Raw genomic sequence first — 23,911 nt, 5'->3', positions numbered from 1 at the left:
AATCGCAATAGAGAGACCGAGTTCTTTCTTCCGACACCCCCCCCCCCCCCCTAAAAAAAACTCGCACATCTGCTCTTCCACCGTCCACGCCGGGTTTTTCCCCTTACAACCCTACTTTTTGGCTTTTAAAACAACTATCACCTATTTTATTTAAAGATTTATTCGAGCCACATATGATGGTCATGCACCATTTACCTCCGCTTGTGTGAACCACACAGTGGAGGCAGAGGCCCTAGCATGACTCTACCACCTGGAATGCACGAAAAGCAAGCCTTCTTCCACCACCTTCATGTGAAACCAACCTAAGACAACCTTCACATAGACCTCCCAAAAATGCATGTAGCATCACTTTTTGCTTGGTTTTGCATTCTCATATAGCAATGAACAGCTCGTTGTTGGCCCATTCTGAATCTTCAAATTGTAGATAAACTAGGGGGTGGTTGAACCACCATCCAAAACTCAAGGTTCAGTTACCATATACATGTGGTAGTGATGTGTGTGAACACACTTAGGACCGCCAGGGCATCTTTTCCCTCTTTAGGAGGTTTTTCCCCCCCTGCATTGTATATACGCCAATCACTCTAGGGCTATCTATCTTTCCTTTGCACACTAAGTAATATACTCTCTATTGTGTGCCTTGAGCTTCCTTCGTCTTCTCCAAGTTGTCTGTGTTTTCGTGCAATCCTAATTCCAACAATTGGTATCAGAGCAGGTTGCGTCCTTTCGGACTTAGTCGCCAGCAGCTCCAGCACGAGCGTGCTCACTTTCTTCGATTTCAGTGAGCTTTAGCGAGCATTCGCAAGTCGTCAAAAATTTCAAGTGAACTCGTAGAGACTAGTCGGCTCAAATTAATGATTTGGGCTCATTTAGGCCTCCGTTCCAACTACAAGCAGTACTGCACAGGCTATTTCGTCATTTTGTGCAAAAATTTGTCAGTGCCGTTTTTTGCATAATAGGTCCCTTACTTCTATGGTTTGTGCTATATAACATGTGTTGTTCCCGCTTTGTTTCTCCTTTTTCTAGGCAATTTTCACATCAGGTGCAACATTTACCATGGCTGTCTGTTAAGTATGGAGCCTGATTTACCCTTGTAATTTTCTGTGGTAAAAACGCACATTTGTAAAGCCCCCATTATGAGGAGAAGCCATCGCGCGTGAAGGAAAATCACTCACCGGAAACCAAACTTTTCACGGACAAGAATCAGGGGCAACTTTAGACTCCGCCCCCGAGACTTTTTTTTTCACCGGAATATTATGGCCGGACGGCGGCCGGAAAGTGGTCGGAAAACAACCGATCGGTTGGCCGATGGCCGGTAGTCAATGGCCGATGGCCGGTGGTCGGAAGTCAATGGCCGGTGGCCGGTGGTTGGAAGTCAATGGCCGATGGCCGGTTGCCGAATTCAATGGCCGGTGGCCGAATTCAAAATCGGACTTGTTTTCTCAAGGGCGGCCACACATGGGCGGATTGGAGGGTCCGATTTGGACTTATTCGCACAAGGGCGTCTACACATGGCTGTCTCTCATAAGAGAGGGCAGCCCTTTTGGACCATAAAAGGAGGCCATTTCTACACACATTTCATAGTGTGAAGTTGATGCAACAAGGTGAGTGTGAGGTGGTGAGAGTGAAGCAAGGCGGGAGCTCTATCAAGGGTTTAATCCCTTTGTAAACTACTTCTTCCTTTGAAGTGCTAAAGCCATTGAGTGGCTACTTTCCCGTGGACGTAGCCCACATTGGGTGAACCACGTATATCGTGTGTACTCTCTCTCTCTCTTTACTCTATAATCTCTTGTGTATGAAATCTATCTCTCTCCATTAAGTAATCTACTCAAAAATCTATTTAGCTACGTCTTATTTTCTAACAATTGGTATCAGAGCAAGGTTTGCTCGTAGCTAAATTATCTCAAGGAAAGGATTCCTTGAATTGAGTGGGAGTTATGGCGGAGGAAGGGAAGCTCAAGATTGAGAAGTTCAACGGCAAAAACTACCAACATTGGAAGATGCAGATTGAAGACTATCTCTACCAGAAGGACCTCTATTTGCCACTAGGCGGTCTTGCGAAGAAGCCCACAACAATGGAAGATGAAGCATGGATTGTCCTTGATCGAAAGGCACTGGGAACAATCCGGTTAAGCTTGGCGTCAACGGTGGCCTTCAATGTTTCGGAGATGAAGACCACGGAGGACTTGATGAAGTCACTTGACGACTTCTACGAGAAACCATCGGCATCCAATAAGGTATTTCTTATGAAGCGCTTGTTCAATCTAAAGATGGCAGAGAATGGTTCAATTGCAAAACACCTAAATGACTTTAACACAAACATAAGTCAACTTCGATCAGTGAAAATCAATTTCGATGACGAAGTGCGAGCTCTCCTTATACTATCATCTCTACCGGATAGTTGGGACAGCCTTGTGATGGCTGTAAGTAATTCTATCTCTGGCACAAATACTCTTAAGTTTGATGATGTTGTGAGTGTTCTCCTAAGCGAGGAAATGCGAAGGAGAAGCACAGGAGAATCATCAAGTGCTGCACTATCAGTGGAAACAAGAGGAAGGCCTAAGGAGAGGTTCAAAAACCAAAAGGGTCGTGATCACTCAAGGCGGAGCAAGTCACGCACAAAGTCAGTTCTTGAATGTTGGAACTGCGGCAAGAAGGGCCACGTCAAGAAGGATTGCTGGTCCAAGAAGAAGAAGGAGACAGAGTCTCAAGACAACAAGCCAACATCGAAGGCCAATGTGGCAGGTAAAGTAGAGCAAGATGCTCTAATTCTCTCATTAGACAATGTGTCTAATTCCTGGATAGTAGATTCCGGGGCTTCATTCCATGCGACACCACACAAGCAACATTTCCAAGACTACACCAAAGGTAATTTTGGGTATGTATACGATGATGAAGCTTGTGAGATTGTCGGCAAAGGTACAGTTTTTGTCAAAACTGCTAACGGAAATGAATGGAAGCTTAAAGATGTTAGGCATGTTCCTTCTCTTCGCAAAAATTTGATCTCTACAGGACAATTGGACGATGAAGGTCACAACATTGCATTCGGAAACAAACGGTGGAAGATCTCAAAGGGATCTTTGGTGGTTGCCAAGGGTGAAAAAGTCGGTACACTTTACTTGTGTACTGTTAGCACGCAACCTTCAGCTTGTGCAGCAACTACAGAAGTTGACAATGCGGTGTGGCACTACCGACTTGGGCATATGAGTGCCAAAGGAATGCAAATCCTTCAAACAAAGAAGCTTCTACCAGGTTTGAAAGAAGTGGACTTAGAGTTCTGTGAAGATTGTGTTTATGGTAAACAAAAGAGGGTAAAATTTCAAAAATCAGGAAATGAAAGAAAAAAATAAAAACTTGAGTTGGTTCATTCTGATGTTTGGGGTCCTGCAAGTACACCATCACTTGGTGGCTCATTGTACTATGTAACATTCATAGACGATGCGACTAGAAAAACATGGGTTTATGTTATGAAGAATAAATCCGATGTATTTTCCATATTTCAAAGGTGGAAAGCCTTTGTGGAGAATGAAACAGGTACCAAGGTTAAATGCCTCAGATCCGACAATGGAGGCGAATATTGCAGCCAAGCTTTTGTGCTAGCAATGGCATTTGGAGGCAAAGGACAACCCCAAGGACACCTCAACAAAATGGGATTTCGGAAAGGATGAACAGGACAATCATGGAACGAGCATGAAGCATGCGGCTATATGTAGGCCTACCGCTTGAGCTTTGGGCGGAAGCTGTAAGTACGTCTGTGTACTTAATCAATCGGTCACCCTCAACGGCATTGGATGGGGGAGTTCCAGAAGAGGCATGGACAGGTAAACCGGTGAATTATGCATTTCTCAAAGTGTTTGGGTGTGAGGCTTTCATGCACATAGATAGAAGCCTAAGATCAAAGCTAGATGCAAAGTCCAAAAAGTGTTTCTTCATTGGCTATGGAGAAGGAGACTTTGGGTATTGCCTATGGAATCCTGAAGATGATAAAATCTTAAGGAGTAGGGATGTAATTTTTAACGAACGAAATATGTACAAAGATTACTTGGAAAGAAAACAAACAAAAGAAACAGGTGATGAGTACATGGAGCTTGAGGACGGTGAAGACTCAAGGACTGCAAACGGTGACAATGTGCAACAACGTCAACCAAATGAGGAGCCTCAACCTATTCCCCGAAGATCTACAAGAGCAAGTAGACCTCCAGAAAGGTTTGTTCCTTCCTTCAACCATCTCTTGATCTCAGATTCTGGAGAGCCGGAATCATACGAAGAAGCTATGCAACATGAATCCAAAGAAGAATGGACGAAGAGCATGCAAGTGGAGATGGACTCACTACACCGCAACCAAACATGGGAGTTGGTTGAGTTGCCTAAAGGTAAGCGGACACTTCAAAACAAATGGGTGTACAAGCTAAAGGAAGAAGAAGGTGGGAAGAAAAGGTACAAGTCTAGGCTTGTGGTAAAAGGTTTTTCTCAAAAGAAAGGTATAGACTTCAATGAAATATTTTCTCCTGTTGTAAAAATGAACTCAATTAGGCTTGTCTTAAGCCTTGTGGCTGCTCATGATCTAAATCTCGAGCAAATGGATGTAAATACGGCATTCCCTCACGGTGACTTAGAGGAGGAAATCTACATGCTTCAACCAAAGGGGTATGAAGTAAAAGGTAAGGAGAAAATGGTTTGCAGATTAAAGAAGAGCTTGTATGGTTTAAAGCAAGCATCAAGACAATGGTACTTGAAGTTTGATCGATGGATGTTGGATCATGGATTCACAAGATGCAACTCGGATCACTGCATCTACACGAAGAATTTGGGAGATGGGAAATTCATCATCCTAATGTTGTATGTTGATGACATGTTGATTGCAAGTGCTAACATGCAGGACATCAAAGACCTAAAAGAGGAGCTGTCCAAATCTTTTTCAATGAAAGATTTAGGAGCTGCAAAGAGGATACTTGGTATGAAAATATCAAGGGACAGGACGAAGAAGACAATAAAGCTATCTCAAGAAGATTACATCAAGAAGGTACTAGAAAGGTTTGCAATGCAAAATGCAAAACCAGTTTCTATACCTTTGGCTGGTCATTTTAAACTAACGAAGGATATGTGTCCAAAGACACAAGAGGAGATAGCCTATATGTCTAAAGTTCCATATGCTGCAGTGGTAGGTTCTCTAATGTATGCTATGGTCTGGACAAGGCCAGACATTGCACATGCAGTGGGAGTTGTGAGTAGGTTCATGGACAACCCAGGTAAAGAGCATTGGCAAGCTGTGAAGTGGATACTTAGGTATCTAAAAGGGACAACAACAAATGCTTTGTATTTTGGAGGAACTGATATTTTTCTAGAAGGGTATGTTGATGCAGATATGGCAGGTGACAAAGATACTCGAAGGAGCACTACTGGCTATGTGTTCACGGTTGGAGGCACAGCAGTAAGCTGGGCTTCAAAGCTGCAGAAAGTGGTTTCACTTTCTACCACGGAAGCAGAGTATGTAATGACGGAGGCAAGCAAAGAAATTCTGTGGCTTCACAGATTCTTAGAAGAGCTTGGATTCAAACAAGACAATTGTGTCTTGTACAGTGATAGACAAAGCGCTATCCATCTTGCGAAGAACTCAGCTTTTCATTCAAGGACAAAGCACATTGAGGTGAGATATCACTTCATACGCACTCTTTTGGAAGAGGGACAGCTAAAGCTAGGAAAGGTGCATACAAGTGAAAATCTTGCAGACATGTTTACAAAGGTGGTCAACAAGGAGAAGTTGAGCTTTTGCTCATCTTCAATCGGCATTCAAGGATAAGAAGCCAGAATGGAAAGCAGTCATAGTTTTGGTTTAGAGATCAGTCTCCAAGTGGGAGATTGTTAAGTATGGAGCCTGATTTACCCTTGTAATTTTCTGTGGTAAAAGCGCACATTTGTAAGGCCCCCATTATGAGGAGAAGCCATCGTGCGTGAAGGAAAATCACTCACCGAAAACCAAAATTTTCACGGACAAGAATCAGTGGCAACATTAGAGGCCTCGGGGGCGGAGACCCCTGAGACTTTTTTTTTCGCCGGAATATTATGGCCGGCCGGCGGCCGGAAAGTGGTTGGAAAACAACCGGTCGGTTGGCTGGTGGCCGGTAGTCAATTGCCGACGGCCGGTGGTCGGAAGTCAATGGTCGGTGGCCGGTGGTCGGAAGTCAATGGCCGATGGCCGGTTGCCGAATTCAATGGCTGGTGGCCGAATTCAAAAGCGGACTTGTCTTCTCAAGGACGGCCACACATGGGCGGATTGGAGGGTCCGATTTGGACTTATTCGCACAAGGGCGGCTACACATGGCTGTCTCTCATAAGAGAGGGCAGCCCTTTTGGCCTATAAAAGGAGGCCATTTCTACACACATTTCATAGTGTGAAGTTGATGCAACAAGGTGAGTGTGAGGTGGTGAGAGTGAAGCAAAGCGGGAGCTCTATCAAGGGTTTAATCCCTTTGTAAACTACTTCTTCTTTTGAAGTGCTAAAGCCATTGAGTGGCTGCTTTCCCGTGGACGTAGCCCACATTGGGTGAACCGCGTATATCGTGTGTACTCTCTCTCTCTCTCTCTCTCTCTCTCTCTCTCTCTCTACTCTATAATCTCTTGTGTGTGAAATCTATCTCTCTCCATTAAGTAATCTACTCAAAAATCTATTTAGCTATGTCTTATTTTCTAACACTGACAACAACACAGATGTGTTCAACGTGTTTGTTGTTGAGGACAGATTGGATGGGGACAATTACCCGATGTGGGCTTACATGATGCAACATGTTCTTGTGTCAGAGAGCGTCTGGAATATTGTGAAGGGCATTGATGTACGTCCTGGTTCTGAGGATGTAGGCGATGTTGAGGATGTTGCAGGTCTTGTTGCAAGGATTGCTACTGTTAGAGTTGTTTTGCCTATGACAGAACAAGCTCGTTAGGATGTAAAGGATGCGCATGCTCATGCGTTGAATGCGTTGTCTGTGAAGCGCACCATTACTCCTCACATTCGTTCAACGAAATCTGCAAAACAGGCTTGGGATATTTGTAGACATGTAGTAGTGTTAGTGTGTATACGCGCTTCACCAGGGGCACTTTTCTCCCACTGGGTTTTTCCCCCTGGACATCCGGTGTGAAAGGACACCTTATCTCTTAGGGTTTCATATAAGCTTTGTAGCTCTGAGTTTGTATACACTATTATTCCAATATAGAGAGAGAGACTACAGAGATCTCGTACACAAGCTCTGTGTCTTCTCCTTCTCCATCTTCTTCCTACTCTGAGTTGCTGTCTTCCTTCTGTTTCCTGTTTCATCATCTTCAACAATTGTTATCAGAGAAAGGTGATTTCCAGAGCCTCTACTTGCGTTTTCGCATCCGCGCGCGCAATCGTAGTTTTCAGGCAGTTTTCGGACAAGTCACTCCAGAGCAAAAGAGATGGGATACTAAAGATGCATAGGCTATGGCTGTGATTGCCTTAACCATAAAGAGGACAATCACACCACATATCAGATCTTGCAGAACTTCTAAGGATGCTTGGAACACTCTGCAAGCTATGTTTGGAGGAAGAAACGCTGCCAGAATAGAGTTTTTGAAGAAACAACTTGACAAAATACAGATGGACGAAGGTGACGATATTGTCGAGCATCTTACAAAAATCAGGGATCTTAAAGAGCAATTGCTTAGCATTGATGAAGTGATTCCAGAGAAGGACTTGGTTTCCAAAACACTCAATTCACTACCACCATCTTATTTGACTTTTCAGACTTCTTTGACTCTGTCTTTGCGAGCTAATCCTGACCCTCTTCATTTTGAAGAGTTAGTGGCTTTGCTATTGCAGGAGGATCAATCACGTAAGAACAAGTCTTTACAGGTGGATGGTATGGATCATGCTCTTGTTGTACAGAACAAAAACAGGGGTAAAGAGAGTGCTCATCACTCCAAGTCTGGTGCAGGACAGTCTTCAGAGAAGTCTAAAGGTGATTCCGACAAGTCCAAGAAGAAAGGTAAATGTCACTACTGCAAGAAACCTGGTCACTACATTAGTGAGTGTAAAAAGCGAATTGCTAAAGAAAAGAAGAAAGAGTCAAGTTTGGTTGTTTCAGCTTCTGGTGATTCTTCTACAGCTAAAGAAGAGTCTGCAAACTTTGTGCAGGATTCTTATGCTTTTGTAGTATGTTCAGATCTTTTTGCTTACAGTGTTGACAAGACACAAATGATTTGGTACTTTGATAGTGGTGCATCCAGGCATATTACTTCAAGGAAGGATTTGTTTTGTTCATTGGATGCAGCTCCAGCAGGAAAGAAGGTGACATGTGCAAATAATGCTTCTTATCCAATCAAAGGCGTTGGTAAGATTTTGATTACCATTTCAGATGGTTCAGATTTATGCTTGCCAGATGTCTTATATGTTCCAGGGATCAAGAAGAATTTGTTGTCTGTATCCTCTCTTGCAAAAAATGGTCTTCGGGTCATTTTTGAGGATGACAGATGTGTTGTACGAGATCGAGAGAATGGTTATTCTCCTATCACTACAGGTACGCTGGAAAATGGACTATTTGTGCTAGATCGTTATGAAAAGCAGATTCAGGTATGTATTGCAGAAACAAAGACTTAGGCCATGCAGGATGCTGAGTTGTGGCATGCTAGATTTGGGCATGTTGGTTATGGCAGTTTGATGACTTTACAACGTCATAATATGGTGCATGATTTGTCTTTATTGGAGATGCCACCAAGACATGTATGTGAAGGTTGCGTTCTTGGAAAGATGCACATATTTGCATTTTCGCAGGATGGTTCAGTTAGAGCGACACGAAAGTTGCAACTTGTACACAGTGATGTATGTGGTCCTATGAGGACGCCATCTATAAGAAACAGCCTTTATTTTGTGACCTTCATTGATGACTTTTCCAGGTTTTGTTGGGTGTATCCACTCAAAGCAAAGTCAGATGTGTTTGCAGTTTTTCAACATTATGTCGCCATGGTTGAAAATGAAATAGGTTACAAAGTACAGACTCTTTGTACCGATCGAGGAGGTGAATACATGTCAGGTGCATTTAAGGATTTTTTGGGAAAGAAAGGCATTAAACACCAATGCACTATGCCATACACACCACAACAGAATGGTGTTGCAGAAAGGAAGAACAGGTCTTTAATGGAGACGGCTAGATGTATGCTCAAGGCTAAGAGTTTGCCTCATAAGCTATGGATGGAAGCAGTTGCTTGTGCAACACATGTTTTGAACAGGTGTCCTACTCGTGCCTTGAAGACCATTACTGCATATGAAGCTTGGTATGACAAAAAATTTTCAGTCAGTTATCTTCGTGTTTTTGGTTGTCTTGCTTATGCTCACATCCCTCAGCAATTACGTGGGAAGCTTGATGATAAGGCAATCAAATGTATATTTGTGGGGTACAGTAGTGGAAGTAAAGGTTATAGACTTTACAATCCTGCTACAAACAAGATTTTTGAAAGTCGTGATGTAATTTTTGCAGAAACTACTGCTCAACCTATGGTTGCTTTTGATGTACCTCATATGCAGACACATGATGTATTTGAAGGTTTGCTTCCTTCTTTTGTGGAGAATCAAGAATCACAACAGGTTGATAATCTTGATCAATCTTTTGATCAGCATGTGACACCTCATGATGTAGAGGAAATTGTGCGTGAAGAGCAAGAAGTTCTCAGGGAAGAAAGAACCTTGCCTAAATGGGTTCAGAAAACTTTGCAGGATAGCAAGTTGGATGCACTGTTGCCACGAAAAACACGTGCTGGTACTACTTTTGGCAGAGAGCAAGTAGATTTGGCTTGCTTTACCACTCTTTGTGATGCAGATGAGCCTGATTCATTTGAACAAGCTTTAGAGTGTGTTCAGTGGAAAGATGCTATGCAGCAAGAAATTGATTCTATTCATAAGAATCATACATGGGATCTAGTGGACTTGCCTACAGGTAAAAAGCCTATTGGTACAAAGTGGGTTTTTAAGGTAAAAAGGAAACAAGATGGTATTGTTGACAGGTACAAAGCAAGGCTTGTGGCAAAAGGCTATGCGCAACAGAAAGGCATAGATTATGATGAAACCTTTGCTCCTACTTCTCGTGCGTCCACAGTTAGATCACTAGTTGCAATTGCTGCTCATCATGGTTGGAAAGTGCATCAGTTGGATATCAAAACTGCTTTTTTGAATGGTGATTTGCAGGAAGAAGTTTATGTAAGTCAACCAAGTGGTTTTGTTGTAAAAGGTCAAGAGAAAAAGGTATGTAGATTGCGTAAAGCTTTGTATGGTCTCAAACAGGCTCCAAGAGCATGGTATGAGAAGATACATACTTATTTGATTGGCCAGGGATTTCAGAATAGTCCAACAGAAAGTACTTTGTATGTCAAAAAGAGAGATGGAGTTCTCATTATGCTAACACTTTATGTGGATGATATGCTTCTTACAGGCAATAATGCAAATGAAATTGAAGCGTTTAAAGATGCTTTGAGAAAAACCTTTGAGATGTCTGATCTTGGTTTGCTACATTATTACTTGGGTATTCAGTTTGTGCAATCAGAGGATGGCATATACACGTTGCAGGCAAAATATTTGCATAAAATTTTGGACAAGTTTGGTATGCAAAATTGTAAGCCAATCTCTACACCCGTAGAAACTGGATCAAAGTTGAGCATGCACGATGCTGGAGAACCTTTTGATGTACATACTTATGCAGCAGCGGTTGGTTGCTTGATATATTTGGCAGGCAACACTCGTCCAGACATTCAATTTGGGGTTTCACAAGCAAGCAGATTTATGCACAGCCCAGGTATGCATCATTGGCAGGCTGTGAAGCGCATACTTCGTTACCTTTCAGGTACCCCTAATCTTGCCATGTTCTTTCCAAGGGGGGATATGTATGGAAAGCACAGTTCTATGCAGCTTCTTGGTTACAGCGATTCAGATTGGGCTGGTGATTTTGACACACGACATTCCACAAGTGGCAATTGTTTTTTCTTGGGAAATGCATGTATATCTTGGCTAAGCAAGAAGCAACCCATAGTGGCTACATCAACTTGTGAAGCTGAGTACAGGGCAGCTTTCACGGCAATAGTTGATTGTGTATGGATACGCAGGTTATTGGCAGATCTTTGTGAGTGTCAACAGGCACCCACTACCATTTTCACTGACAGTCAGAGTGCTATGGCAGTTGCAAGGAATCCAGTATTTCATGCAAGAACAAAGCACATAGAGGTTCACTACCACTATGTCAGGGAAAGGCTACATGCAGGGGAGATCACACTAACTTACTGTCCTACACAGGATAACATTGCAGATCTATTTACGAAGGCGTTATCACGAGAAAAGTTTGAAGCTTTCCGAAAAGCTTTGGGCTTACTCTCATACACATGATGATTTGCTACCTTGTACGGATTCACACTATCACTACAGAGGGGATTTGTAGACATGTAGTAGTGTTAGTGTGTATACGCGCTTCACCAGGGGCACTTTTCTCCCACTAGGTTTTTCCCCCTGGACATCCGGTGTGAAAGGACACCTTATCTCTTAGGGTTTCATATAAGCTTTGTAGCTCTGAGTTTGTATACACTATTATTCCAATACAGAGAGAGAGACTACAGAGATCTCGTACACAAGCTCTGTGTCTTCTCCTTCTCCATCTTCTTCCTACTCTGAGTTGTTGTCTTCCTTCTGTTTCCTGTTTCATTATCTTCAACAATATTCTGTCTGGTCTTTATGCAAGCCGCAATGAGGCAAAAATTGCATTGTTGGGACATTGCTGCGTCAAGAGCCGGAGTCGAAGATTATGCATGAGGAAGATGATATGGACACTTTCCTTGTTGGTGTCAAGGATATCAATGCAGGTGAAGTCATTTTAGATAGTTCCCTTGTGCAGACTATTCTTGATGCCTTGCCAGACTCTTACCAGGCTTTTGCTAGTACTTGGAGACTTATGACCCAAGGAAATCTTGAATGTCAAGTTCGATGCATTGTGTACATTGTTGTTGCAAGAGTCACTTTCCATAAAAAACAAGACTAGACAACTTGTAGTCGAACATGCTTTTATTGCTTCTCAAAGAAAGGGTGGTAACAGCAATGCAGCCACTTCTTATGGTTCTTCTACAAGTGGAAAATCACATGTTCCTAATGCTTCTGCTGGCAGCAATTCGTCTGGAAATTCTGGTGATAAGGGCAAAAAGAAGATGTGTTTCCATTATTGTAAAGATAATGATCACTTGATCAAGTAGTGCCCTGAGTTGACGACCAAAGAGGCTAAGAAGAAAGAGGGTGGTTCCACTGCAAATGCTCGTTCCACTACAAATGCAGCTATTGTAGAGTCTTCTGTGAAAGGAGCTTGTAATGCTAATGTTGATGTAGAATGGGCTTTTAATGTAGAGTGTACCTATGATCCTGATGTCCATGATGTTTGCATGTCAGTTGCTGCATATTCACATGTGTGGTATTTTGACAGTGGTGCTACAAAGCACATTACCTCACATTGTGATTTTTTCACCTCTCTCTAGTCTGTCCCTCAGGGGAATTCATTCACTTGTGCCAACAATGCCTCTTATCTAGTTCAAGGAGTTGGAGAGATTGTGCTTACTGCTGCAAATGGTAGTTCTTTCACACTTGTTGATGCACTTTATGTACCTGGGATCAAGACGAATCTTTTGTATGTATCAGCACTTGCTAGACTTGGTCTTGTAGTCAAATTTATGGATGAGAGATGTACAGTACATGATCTCAATTTCGGTGATGAAATTGTTGCATTTGGCATTTTATGACATGGGCTGTATAAGCTCACTTTGTATGACAAGTGTGGGCAGAATTTTGCAAATGCAGTTTTGGATTCAAAGGCTATTTCAAATGCAAAATTTTGGCTTGCATGTTTTAGTCATCTGAATTTTGCCAGTATGCTACGTTGGCAGAAATCTGATATGGTTGCTTCTTTATCGCCTGTTGAAGCACCTGTGAAACATATTTGTGAAGGTTGTATTTTGGGTAAAATGCAGTGTTCTAAGTTTCCAAAGGATGGTTCAGTTAGGGCCACATGCAGGTTGCAGCTTGTACATAGTGATGTTTGTGGGCCCATGAAAACTCCGCCCTTGGGAAATTACCTTTACTTTGTGACTTTCATTAATGATTACTCTAGGCATGCATGGGTATTTCTGCTTAAAGCGAAGTTCGAAGTTTTTATGTGCTTCAAACAATTTCTGGCCATGGCTGAAAATGTCTCAAAATGTACTATGGGCACCCTCCGTTCGGATCAAGGGGGGGATTTCTAGCTAGTCGTGGGATAAAACACCAATGTACAGTGCCTTATACGCCTCAGCAAAATGGTGTTGCTGAGAGGAAAAACAGGTCACTTATGGAAATGGCACGATGTATGGTCAAAATTCAAGCTTTGCCACATTCTTTTTGGATTGAGGGCATCATGTGTGCCACTTATATACTAAACAGGTGTCCTACCAAAGCCTTGCAGTCTATTACTTCATATGAAGCATGGCATGATAGAAAGCCTTCTATTGAGCACATGTGTAGTTTTTGTTGTTTGGCATATGCTTTGGTGCCACAAACACAGCATGAGCTAACGGTTCTCACTTCTCTCCTCGCGCTTCCTACTCCCTCCCCGGTTGTCACATTGCAGTCGTGTTTGTTGCATTGCAATCGTCACAAGTAAGAGCTCTACGCATTGACGACAGTAATTTACAGCTTTTGGCGTCACCGACCCGTGGCCTAATTTTATCATAAGTAGGAATTTACACTTCAAAATATAAAAAACTAAGCATATGCGGGGTATTGGGGCATCACTGCTAAGCATATAGGTGCATTCTGGGTCAAAAACGACTAGGTCAAAAATCCACCGTTGTTAATAATCACGATTTTGGCACTTGACCTAAAGTAGGGTTTGAGACCATAAGCATGTGTGCTTAGGTCTTATAAACTTGTCCTAGAAGTTTCGCTACGTTTGGATGTCATTTAATGCTGTAATGGATGTGATTTGTTTGCCGATGAGCGATTGGCTTTTGGTAGTCACTTGAGTGTAGCTTAAGTTAGATTCGAGTAGTTTGTTGTTTTTCAAGAGATTGACAACCTCTTGTAGCCTCTATGCACTAGTCGAGTCAGCTTCATCCCATGTATTGACAATTTAATCGTGGTTCTCGCTAAAACCGCAATAAGATAGGATAATGAGATTAGACTACCGTCCCACATTTGGCACCACTACCGGGGATCGAAGACCTAAAGTAGGGAAAAACATGAGCGTCTTGTGAAGTTATCCTTTAACTTCCTCTAGGATCTCCTAGAGTTAAAAACTTTCTTTTAGAAACCGCATAACCAAAGATTGTCATCTTTTGCTGTGTAGAGGTAGCTTGAAGGTAAGTTGTACTTGCCGAGTGCCTTTAGGATTGTAGGATTGTAGAGCTAGATTAGGATTTTGAGGATGATTGATAGGCGAGAAAAGTCTTAAGATCAAAGCTCAGAAAACCATAAAAAACAAGAAAACGAGTGTTTGTGAACACTTTCCACAACCCCATTGCATGAGAACCTAGGAGTAGGGTAAGTAGGATCCGAGGTGGATTTCAGAACATTACTCTCTCCGAAAGAATCATTGTAGTTGTAATTGAAGTTGCAAAATTTTAGGTCTACGGCTAGAAATAGCACAAAGACCCCAACCTACTCAATCCGACTAGAGAGTAAGCTTAAAAGTTGAATAAACCAGCGGGTAAGCTCAAGGACACTTTGGGGTAAAAATTTCAAGAGTTGGCCAAAACTCAAATTATTTGCTTTTTCTTGACAATTTAAGCCAAATTAAGTTTTGACTTGATTTATAGGCTTAAAATAACTCATGGAATGACTGTCCTTGAAAAAAGTACAAAAATTGGTTCATTTCAATCCTGAAATAAATAATCGCGATTATTTACTTTCAGCACAGATTTGACCAAGGTTGATACCAGTGACTCATTGCATGTGTACAAACAACTTTTGTAAAGGCACATTGGATTTGGATCACCAAATTAGCAAAAAACTGGGTAAAAACTAAAGTTCGTACTGACTTTTGAAGACTTGAGTGTAAATTGGGAAAAAAATAGTCCAAACTTGATGAAATTTGATTAATAGGCTTGTATTGATGTGATAGACATGTGTACATGCTCAGTTGACCAAAAAGATGCAAAAATTTAAGAGAAGTAAATAATCGTGATTATTTATATTTGTCCCATTTTTTCAACTTTTTTGACCAAGTTAGCAAAGTAGGTTGCGGACTGAAAACTGATGACTATTTGATCAAAAAATTGTCCAAACTTGATGAAACTTGGCTAGAGACCTTAAGTAGAGGTGCTTAACAGATCTGTGTCAAGGTTGGGACAAAAACTTGCAAAAAATTAGCTACAGTAAACAATCGTAATTATTTACATCTGCTCCAAAAATTGACAATCTTGAATATTTAAACATACCACAAGGTCAAGCATAGCAAGTAGACCTCACAAATCAATTTTGGTGAAATTTGAATCACAAAAGTGAGACTTAAGCCAGATTCTTGAAATCAGAGTCTACGGACATGAAACTTGTTTTGTCCAAACTTGTTGAAACTTGTCCAAGGACCTTAACAGGTTGTATACTTGGCAAGCCAAGCCAGAAAGCGTAAAAAGCTGACAAAAATAAATAATCGTGATTATTTACTACTGCTACACAGAGCCATCATTTTTTACTTTTGAACTTGTACAGTGTTAGACAAGCATAATACAAATCCACCGGACAAATTTGTGTTCAATCGGATCCAAATTGGTACATGTTCACTCAGTTTCCAGGTTACAGATTAATCTTTTGATTTTTTACCAAAGTCAAGTTTGAAAATCTCAATTGCTGACTGAATTAGCTCAATTTGAAGTGATACACATAGACCAATCACAATAGTTAGCAAAAATTATATTGTTTTTGTGAAAGAATAGCTAACTTGATCAAATTTGTACAGGAATCAGATTGCAGATGAGGAATCAGTAGCTTGACAGAAAGTGCAATCCAGTCAAGTGGAAGAAATTGACGACAAGTCAATCCAAAGGTAAGTATTGTATCAAGGGCTTCACAAGTCTTTATGAACCTTAAATCTGGTCATGTACTAGGAAATCAAGGCATATTTGGAGAAACCTCCAGTAGAGTATCCACTGAAGAAAGCGTGAATCAAGGCAATTCCTTGCACACTATTCCAGAAGAAGTCTAAGACACTTTTTCTGATTCAACGTCCGAAATGTCTTCTTATTCGACTCACTCAGAAACCGAAACGACAATGCGTTATAAGCATATATTCTCTTTTTATAAGACTGATCGTCATGGAGCTCAGGTTTACCTGGATCCTAACGAAGAGTATACTATTTGCATTGATGACTATGGTATTGAGTTCGAAGAGGAAATAAGGGCAAACAAACAAGGAAAAATGTATATAGATTGAAACGGAACTCAGTATTCACAAGTCGAAAACCCTGACGTGATAGACAAATGGGAGTTAGAAGTAAATATCATAAATCAAGATATGGCCACAAAAGAAGGACCACCTACCTTAGAATTCGAGGGATACGATCAAGTTGATTTAAAGCCTTTAAAACGGCTTAGTACTGAGAATCCTAGGGTCGGAGTCTATTGTTGGGAGGATAGAAACGGAAAAGATCTCCTATGGACTTCGCATGCCAAATCAGGACAACTAATGCCCATGAAGATCATGTATATCTTCAAGATCAAAGAAAAAGGACCAGCAGATCTGCCAACCTACCTGTTTAGGGATTGTTATAACAACAACTTTGTTATGATGACTCCTAAGGAGGTGGAACAAACCAAATATCAAGGATATTCCATAAGGGATTGGATCTTGGGTCAAGGAACAGATACTCCAAGAGATGAACATCGTGAGAGATCTTCTGAGAGTAATGTTAAGAACCAGAAGCCACCTCATCATGCACAAATTGGGTGACACTAAGGCCAGTCCAGGGCTACATGACCCGCTATTTCCGACAGACTGGTTTGAAGGACTTGGAACATGACCAACTACCAGAAGACCGGGAGTTGAACCAAATAGACACGTCAGACCAACTGATTTTCAGAAATGGGTCAGAAAATACAGTGGATCTGGGGATCCATTTGACCACTTAGCAAGCTTTAAGCAAGTGCTAAGAGCAGAACAGATATTCGATTTCCATACTCAATTCGAGGGGTTTGGAATGACATTAAAAGGAAAAGCATTGGCATGGTTCCAAAACATTCCACCAAGGTCAATCATGGACTTGAACACATTAGCTCAAGGATTTGTAGCTGCTTGTTCCAAAACGGGGATCAAATACAATACTGTAGCTCAAATCTACATCTTTAAACAGAAACAAGGTGAGTCTGTTAGGGATTGTGCAACTCGAATGAAACAACACATTGCCAGATGCCGAGAGCTAGAGATACCTGGGGAAGAATGACTAGTATCATTGTTTTTAGAGGGAATGCTAAACAAAGAACTTCATGCTATACTGTATAGCAAGAAGCATACAACCCTAGAAGCGTGTGTGTCAGATGCGATTGACTTAGGAGACAATTGTGATATTTTCAACGAAGAAGATGTCCCTAAGGATAACCAAAGTGAGAAAACTACATCCACTAAACCAACACAAGTGGGAACGGCTGCTGCAACACCACTTTCATCCATAGAAGACATACTTAAAAGGATGAATGACATGATGAATAACATGCAAAAAACACCTATGAGGGGACCAGGGCAAGGGATACCTCAATAGGGCCAACCAATTAGACCGTAGAAATGGTGTGCAATCGAGGGTAAATGGACCAACCATGAGACCAATGAGTGCTACTACCGACCAAAGTATGATGGGAATGTTCAGTACGTGCCCATGAGGCCCCAAGGACAGCCCATGTACAGATACCAACCTAACATGGCACCAGCTCAAAGAACACCAATGGGTATGGAAAGACCTCAACCCGTGTTGGGTCAACAAACTCCATATCCAGGACATAATGCAGTGCCTGTAAAGTACATGCATTCAAAAGGAGTCATAGATGAACAAGCACTAGTGCCTATTACACCCTATGCTAAGCCTAGTCCATCTACAGTCATGGTAGAAGGTGATTGGTATAATTCACATCCACTGCCAATGGAGGAACCTGTGACTTATGCTCCACCAGATATCGCACCAATGTATTATGTAGCTAATCAAGGTGTTAGACCTCCTATGGTAAGACCCATGATTAAGCAAAGAACAGGAAACTGTCACAACTGTGGTGCAGATGATCATTGGAAAAATGAATGCCCAGAGCCTGACAAAAACCTCAAGCCGGTTGAAGCTTATTGCATACAATGTTGCAAAAAGGGAGGACACTTCCCAGAAGATTGTCCTAAAAATCCTTTAAACAAGGGAAAAACATTAGTAAATGTAGTCCAAGTGATACCTAGTAGCTCATCTGAGAGTGAACCATTTTTTCCAATCAAGGTAACCACTAGAGCCCAGGCTAAGAAAAAGAAACTTAACTCCTCTGATGATTCGGAGAATACAAAAGTTGCCTCTCACAAGACCAAAAGAAGCAGAAGCAAAAGGTATGAGTTGAGAAAATAGAAACAACGAGCCGAGATCGAGGAGAAAGCAAAAAAGCTATTCCAAGAAAAGGTAAAAGAACCTGGAAGCAAAATAAAGGAAACAACCGTGAAATCTAGAGGATCAATTTTGGTTGATAAAATTTTTGAGCCTATTAATGCACCCTTGAAAACCTACCAAGTAGGACTTAAAGCAGGCCAAAATATGGAAAACAAATGGAAAAACTATCCTTCTCCAGACATGGAAGCAACTAAGCCTGAAGCTTATCAAAATTTGGTAAGAATCACGCAGGAGCTGCTGGAAAAACAAAAACCCAAGCTAAAAGTATGGCAAAACCTAAGGCGCTTGTGGTGAGAGACAATCAAGAAAAATTCAAAGTGGTGGTAGAACCCCACTTGGAACCAAAAGAGCCAAAACTTATAGTACCGAACAACGAAGATGCCTTGTACGGAATTCCATTCGTAGAGGAAGACTGTCCAGGACACTTATGAGAAAAAGTTCGAGAGATCAATGATGGGAGCCTAACTCTAAAGTCAGCTCCTATAGAGAAAGTTTGATTAGACAACCTACCTCTTGATATGGACATAGATGTACAATCCCTGTACGGAGATTGCGGATCTGAAGCTTCAAGAATGTCTAAACCATTGACCTTGAAAACATTACCCTCTTACTTGGGAGATAACGAAGATGAATCCATAGTGTGTAAGACCACTCAAGTAAAACGAGAGGAACAGACCATGAAAATAGACAATATTCAATCAATCATGCCTACACCCATCAAATGTACTCTTACTTTGGGAGAACTGTTAAAAATCAGACCATATTCATGGAATGACCTACAAAAAACCCTAGAGAAGGTGGGAATAACGGGACTCATCGAACTTTTTTTGGAAAGATTGAAACACAAAATGGATAACAAAGAGATTCTATTTGTTCCAATGAACAAAGTTGGAGAATATTATGAAGAGAAAGAAGGAAACACCACCCTTCTAGTGAAATATAATGACATTGAAACCATGGCAATACTGGATAGCAAGGCAGGCATAGCCATAGTCACAAAAATAGTATGGGAATCCTGGGGACAACCAGCCATTAGACAAACTCAAATGAAATTGCAATTGGCTGATGGACATATTGAAAGACCCTTAGGATTGCTAGGAAAAGAGATAGTTAATTCCTGTGGGATTGAATATCAACATACTTTTGCCATAGTAGACTTTGGGAAGAAACTCAATTACGAAATCATATTGGAAAGACCTTTCATGCGACAGGTACAGCTTATCCAAGAATTGGGAAACAACTATTTGTACTTGAAGCAAGTGGGATCTATAACAAGGGTTAATTTAAAAGATCACACTTTTAGAGATGTCTTAAAAACGCCCATACAAGAGTTTGATTCAGCCTCTTTGGCTGAAACTAAGCTTCCTTCGTGGTTAAACAAAGAGACTCCTATTTGGATGTGCGGAGCTTCAGAAAATGGAATCTTAAAAAGAGAAGAATGTACCTTAGAAAGGGATTTCATAGACGAAGCTTATGTACCTGAACCCTTTCCAGAACATTTGTTTGAGCCATTTGAGTGGACTCAAATTTTAGCGACAATGGATGTATGTGTGAATACGTCTCAATTTTGCAATGAGGATGGCTACGACATAATTCCTATCCAAATCAATTCAACCCTCAACATTGAAGATGAAATTGAAGAACCCAAGGACTTGATGAAAGCTCAACAAGTTTTTTCAGACCTCTACTACGATGCAACAGATGAGTTAGAAGAACACTCAGCTACCTCAGAAGATTCGGGAACATGTGAGAGCTAAGTACTCTTGAAAGGAGGGAAGGAAAAGTTTTTTGACTTTCCTAACCAGAAGACAAAAATTGTATAGACGAAAAAGAGACACCAGAAACGTGAAAACAAGACCTATGCCATCAGTCTCCAGTAGAACACAATTCCTGATGCAGATAGATGCACATGATTGTGTCAAGGACAAAACCACTGGCAGATATCCTTCAAACAAAAATCCAAAAATGTCGAGAGCATTGAGAAAAACAAGGAAGGATACTCAAGTAAATCCAAACAAACATGACAAGGAGCCAACCATGACATGAGTCGAGCGAAAAAAGAAATATCAAGAGTTAAAAAAATCTCTAAAGGAGATATATACAACCGAAATGGAAACCACAGAAGAGGATGGTAAAGATGTAATGAGTGTTCCATCCCATTACAAAAAATATACTCTCCAAGACAGAAAAATCATAGTAGAACAACCTGTTAGAGAACTATGAAAACAAGGCGAGTCCTACGAAGGGCGTGAGAACGCGAAAAAGATAGACTTGGCTGAACCAGGGGAAGGCTTTCCTACATTGCAAATAACCTAACAGAGGATGAAGAAGAGATTTACTAAGCTTACTAAAAGAATACCGAGATATCTTCACTTGGTCTTACAAGGATCTCAAGGGTGTTGATCCAGAAATATGTCAACATACCATACCCATGAGAGACGATGCGAAACCAAATAGACAAAGGCCATACACATACAATGAAACATTTGCCAGGAAGATCAAAGAAGAGATTGAGAAACTAAAAGAAGCCGAATTCATTTATGAAATTGAACACACAAATTGAGTGTCCCCAATTTTGGTTGTACCCAAGAAAAATGAAAAATTACGAGTGTGTGTCAACCTCAAGAAAGTGAATGCAGCTACCATTAGAGACAACTTTCCTCTTCCAATCATTGAGCATGTGTTAGAATGAGTTGCACGGAAAGAAGCTTACAGTTTCTTAGATGGCTTTTCGGGATATAATCAACTTTTGGTTGACCCAAAAGATCAGCATATAACTGCTTTTGCAACGGAATGGGGTATTTTTGCCCATCGAGTTATGCCCTTTGGGTTAACTAATGCTCCTGCCACATTTCAAAGATTGATGAGTCATGCTTTTAAAGAATATCTAGGAAATTCTTGGAAGTATACATGGATGATCTATGCGTACATTCATCAATCCGGGCTGATCATTTTGAACACCTCAAAAAGGTATTCGAAAAATGTAGACTTTATAGGATTTGCTTAAATCCTGAAAAGTGCACATTCATGGGTAGACGAGGAAAAATTCTTGGATATATAGTGTCTGAAAATGGCATAGCTACTAATATGGATAAAATTCATGTTATTACTGATTTGCCTAGACCAACAATAGTCAAGGGGGTTCAAGCCTTCATGGGACATTGTGGATATTATAGACGGTTCATTTACATGTACGCTATAATTGCAAAACCCATGTATAGCTTGATTACACACTTTGAATGGATTGATGAGTGTGAAGAATCCTTCATGAAGCTTAAGCAAGCTCTCACCTCAGCTCCAGTATTGAAAGCACCACATTGGAATAAGATATTCCACGTACATGTAGATGCTTCCAATTTTGCCATAGGGTGTATACTAGCTCAACCAGAAGACGTGAAAATTGATTTTCCTATTTCGTATGCTAGCCGACAGTTGAACATGACAGAAAAGAATTATACCACCACTGAAAGGGAAGGTGTATTATTGTCCTTCTCTCTCTCATTGAAACATCATCCTACTCTGACAAACAATCTGACAAACACTCTGACATTCACAAAATTCCGCCATTGCTACAAACTTCAGTACCGACTTGCAAACAGACTCTGAGAAGACTCATTGCTTCCTTTATGCATTTAGAATATGACATTGATGAGAATACAAAACGAGAGAAAAGACAACAATGTTGACCAAACATTTGTCACTTTTCTTAATCCCGCAGGAATCTGCCATTACATCTTCTTCATCATCGTAACTTAAAAACTGCCTATTGCCAAACACTTCTTGACATAAATAAAACATCCCTACACTTAAGATCCCAAAAGACACACCCCATATTAAGGTTCATTACATAGTCACTTTTAAAGTCAAAATCCTACTCCGCCGAGGTGTAGCCTTAACACTTGGCACAGACCAGTGGCTTGATCCATAGGCTGACCTCGGACCCATGATCCCTTGATCCATGTTCAGCCACTTTGATTTTATGCATCCAGTCCTTGCTTCTGCTCCACTGCAATAATTACATCCTCTACCACAGGTAACTGTACTGCCAACGATTCTGCATCCACCTCAACCACAAGAAGTGAACCCTCTGCTACTGTCTCCATGCTACCCTCATGTTGTTCCTGCACATTTACAGCTTGTGGTCCCTTTTGAACACTAGTCTGCTGCTCCATCAGCTGCTTGCGTATGGATTCCAATTGCATTCCGCTCACCAGTGCAACATTCACCTCACGGAACTTATGCTCTCCAGCAGCTTCAAACCACGACTTTTACCTATCAATCGGCTTCGCCATGTGTTCTTGAAAAATCCCTGCTGCTTGGTGCCACAATTCCTTGGTGTAATCAAACACCTCTTTCTTCAAAACATCCACATCTGCATCAGAAATCAAAACCCCTGTGACACCCTGGCCATCCAAAGTGGCCCTCTCCAGATCCACCAATGGAGTTAACCTATTCATCAGGAAATTGTTATATGCAATAAGATGTGAAATCTTATTCTCCACTTCATGAAATTGCTTCTTTGTGGCCTCCTTAAGCCCATCAGCCCATATCTGAAACCCTTGTGCAGTTCCTGCCATCTCAGAAATCCGATTACGCATATCCGTGCTAACCCGAGCTAACTCCTCTTGTAATAATGTCTTCTCCTTCAATACTTCATCCACTCAGCTATGCAGCTGACCGACTTCACACTCCAAGCTATCAATGCGTTCCCCCTCTGCCTTTTGCATCTCGAGGGTGAGGATATAGCCTCCTGATTGCAGATAAACCGATTCAAGTCCGACAAACTCTGAACATCATCTTGAACTGAGAACACCCCATCCACTTTAACACTTGCAGGTTTAGCAAAAGGGGTTGTTTTAAAGGCCTGTGTCAGCGGGGTTTGTTCCTCTGAACCCTCGTGAAATTTTCGTGGCAACAGAGTTATGGTACGACTCTTGGTGTCGACCTTTTGCAATCCTGTCTTAGAAGGAAAAAGAGTGACCTTCCCTGATGACTGCATCTTTTCATCTGTGCCAGCTGCTTACTTACTTCCTTGGCCCAATGCAGATTTAAGCCTGTCTCCACTAGGCATATCCCAATCCAACTTCCGATGCTTTGCTTCACCCAAACTCTGCACATCTTGACTCTTAACAAAGCTCGGTGGTGTGGGTGTGAGAGGTACCTGCAGCACATAGGAGAAAATTGCCTGCAAATAAGGAGCTACCTTGGAAACAGACGGTGACCTCCTTTTATCTCTTAGTTTTGAAAGCTGCACCCTGTCAAAAATGAAGGATGCCCAATCCACCTT

At 41.4% G+C, this 23,911-nt stretch overlaps 1 pseudogene; it reads right to left on the bottom strand.

The window, feature by feature from the left end:
- Positions 1-23,285: 23,285 nt before the first annotated feature.
- LOC147439720 (uncharacterized) lies at positions 23,286-23,695 on the bottom strand (annotated as a pseudogene).
- Positions 23,696-23,911: the final 216 nt, after the last annotated feature.

Source organism: Adiantum capillus-veneris, chromosome 16 (genome assembly GCF_014529385.1).
Source record: "Adiantum capillus-veneris isolate H3 chromosome 16, ASM1452938v2, whole genome shotgun sequence".
NCBI classification, from domain to species: Eukaryota; Viridiplantae; Streptophyta; class Polypodiopsida; order Polypodiales; family Pteridaceae; genus Adiantum; species Adiantum capillus-veneris.
This window is presented reverse-complemented; position numbering and strand designations above follow the sequence as displayed.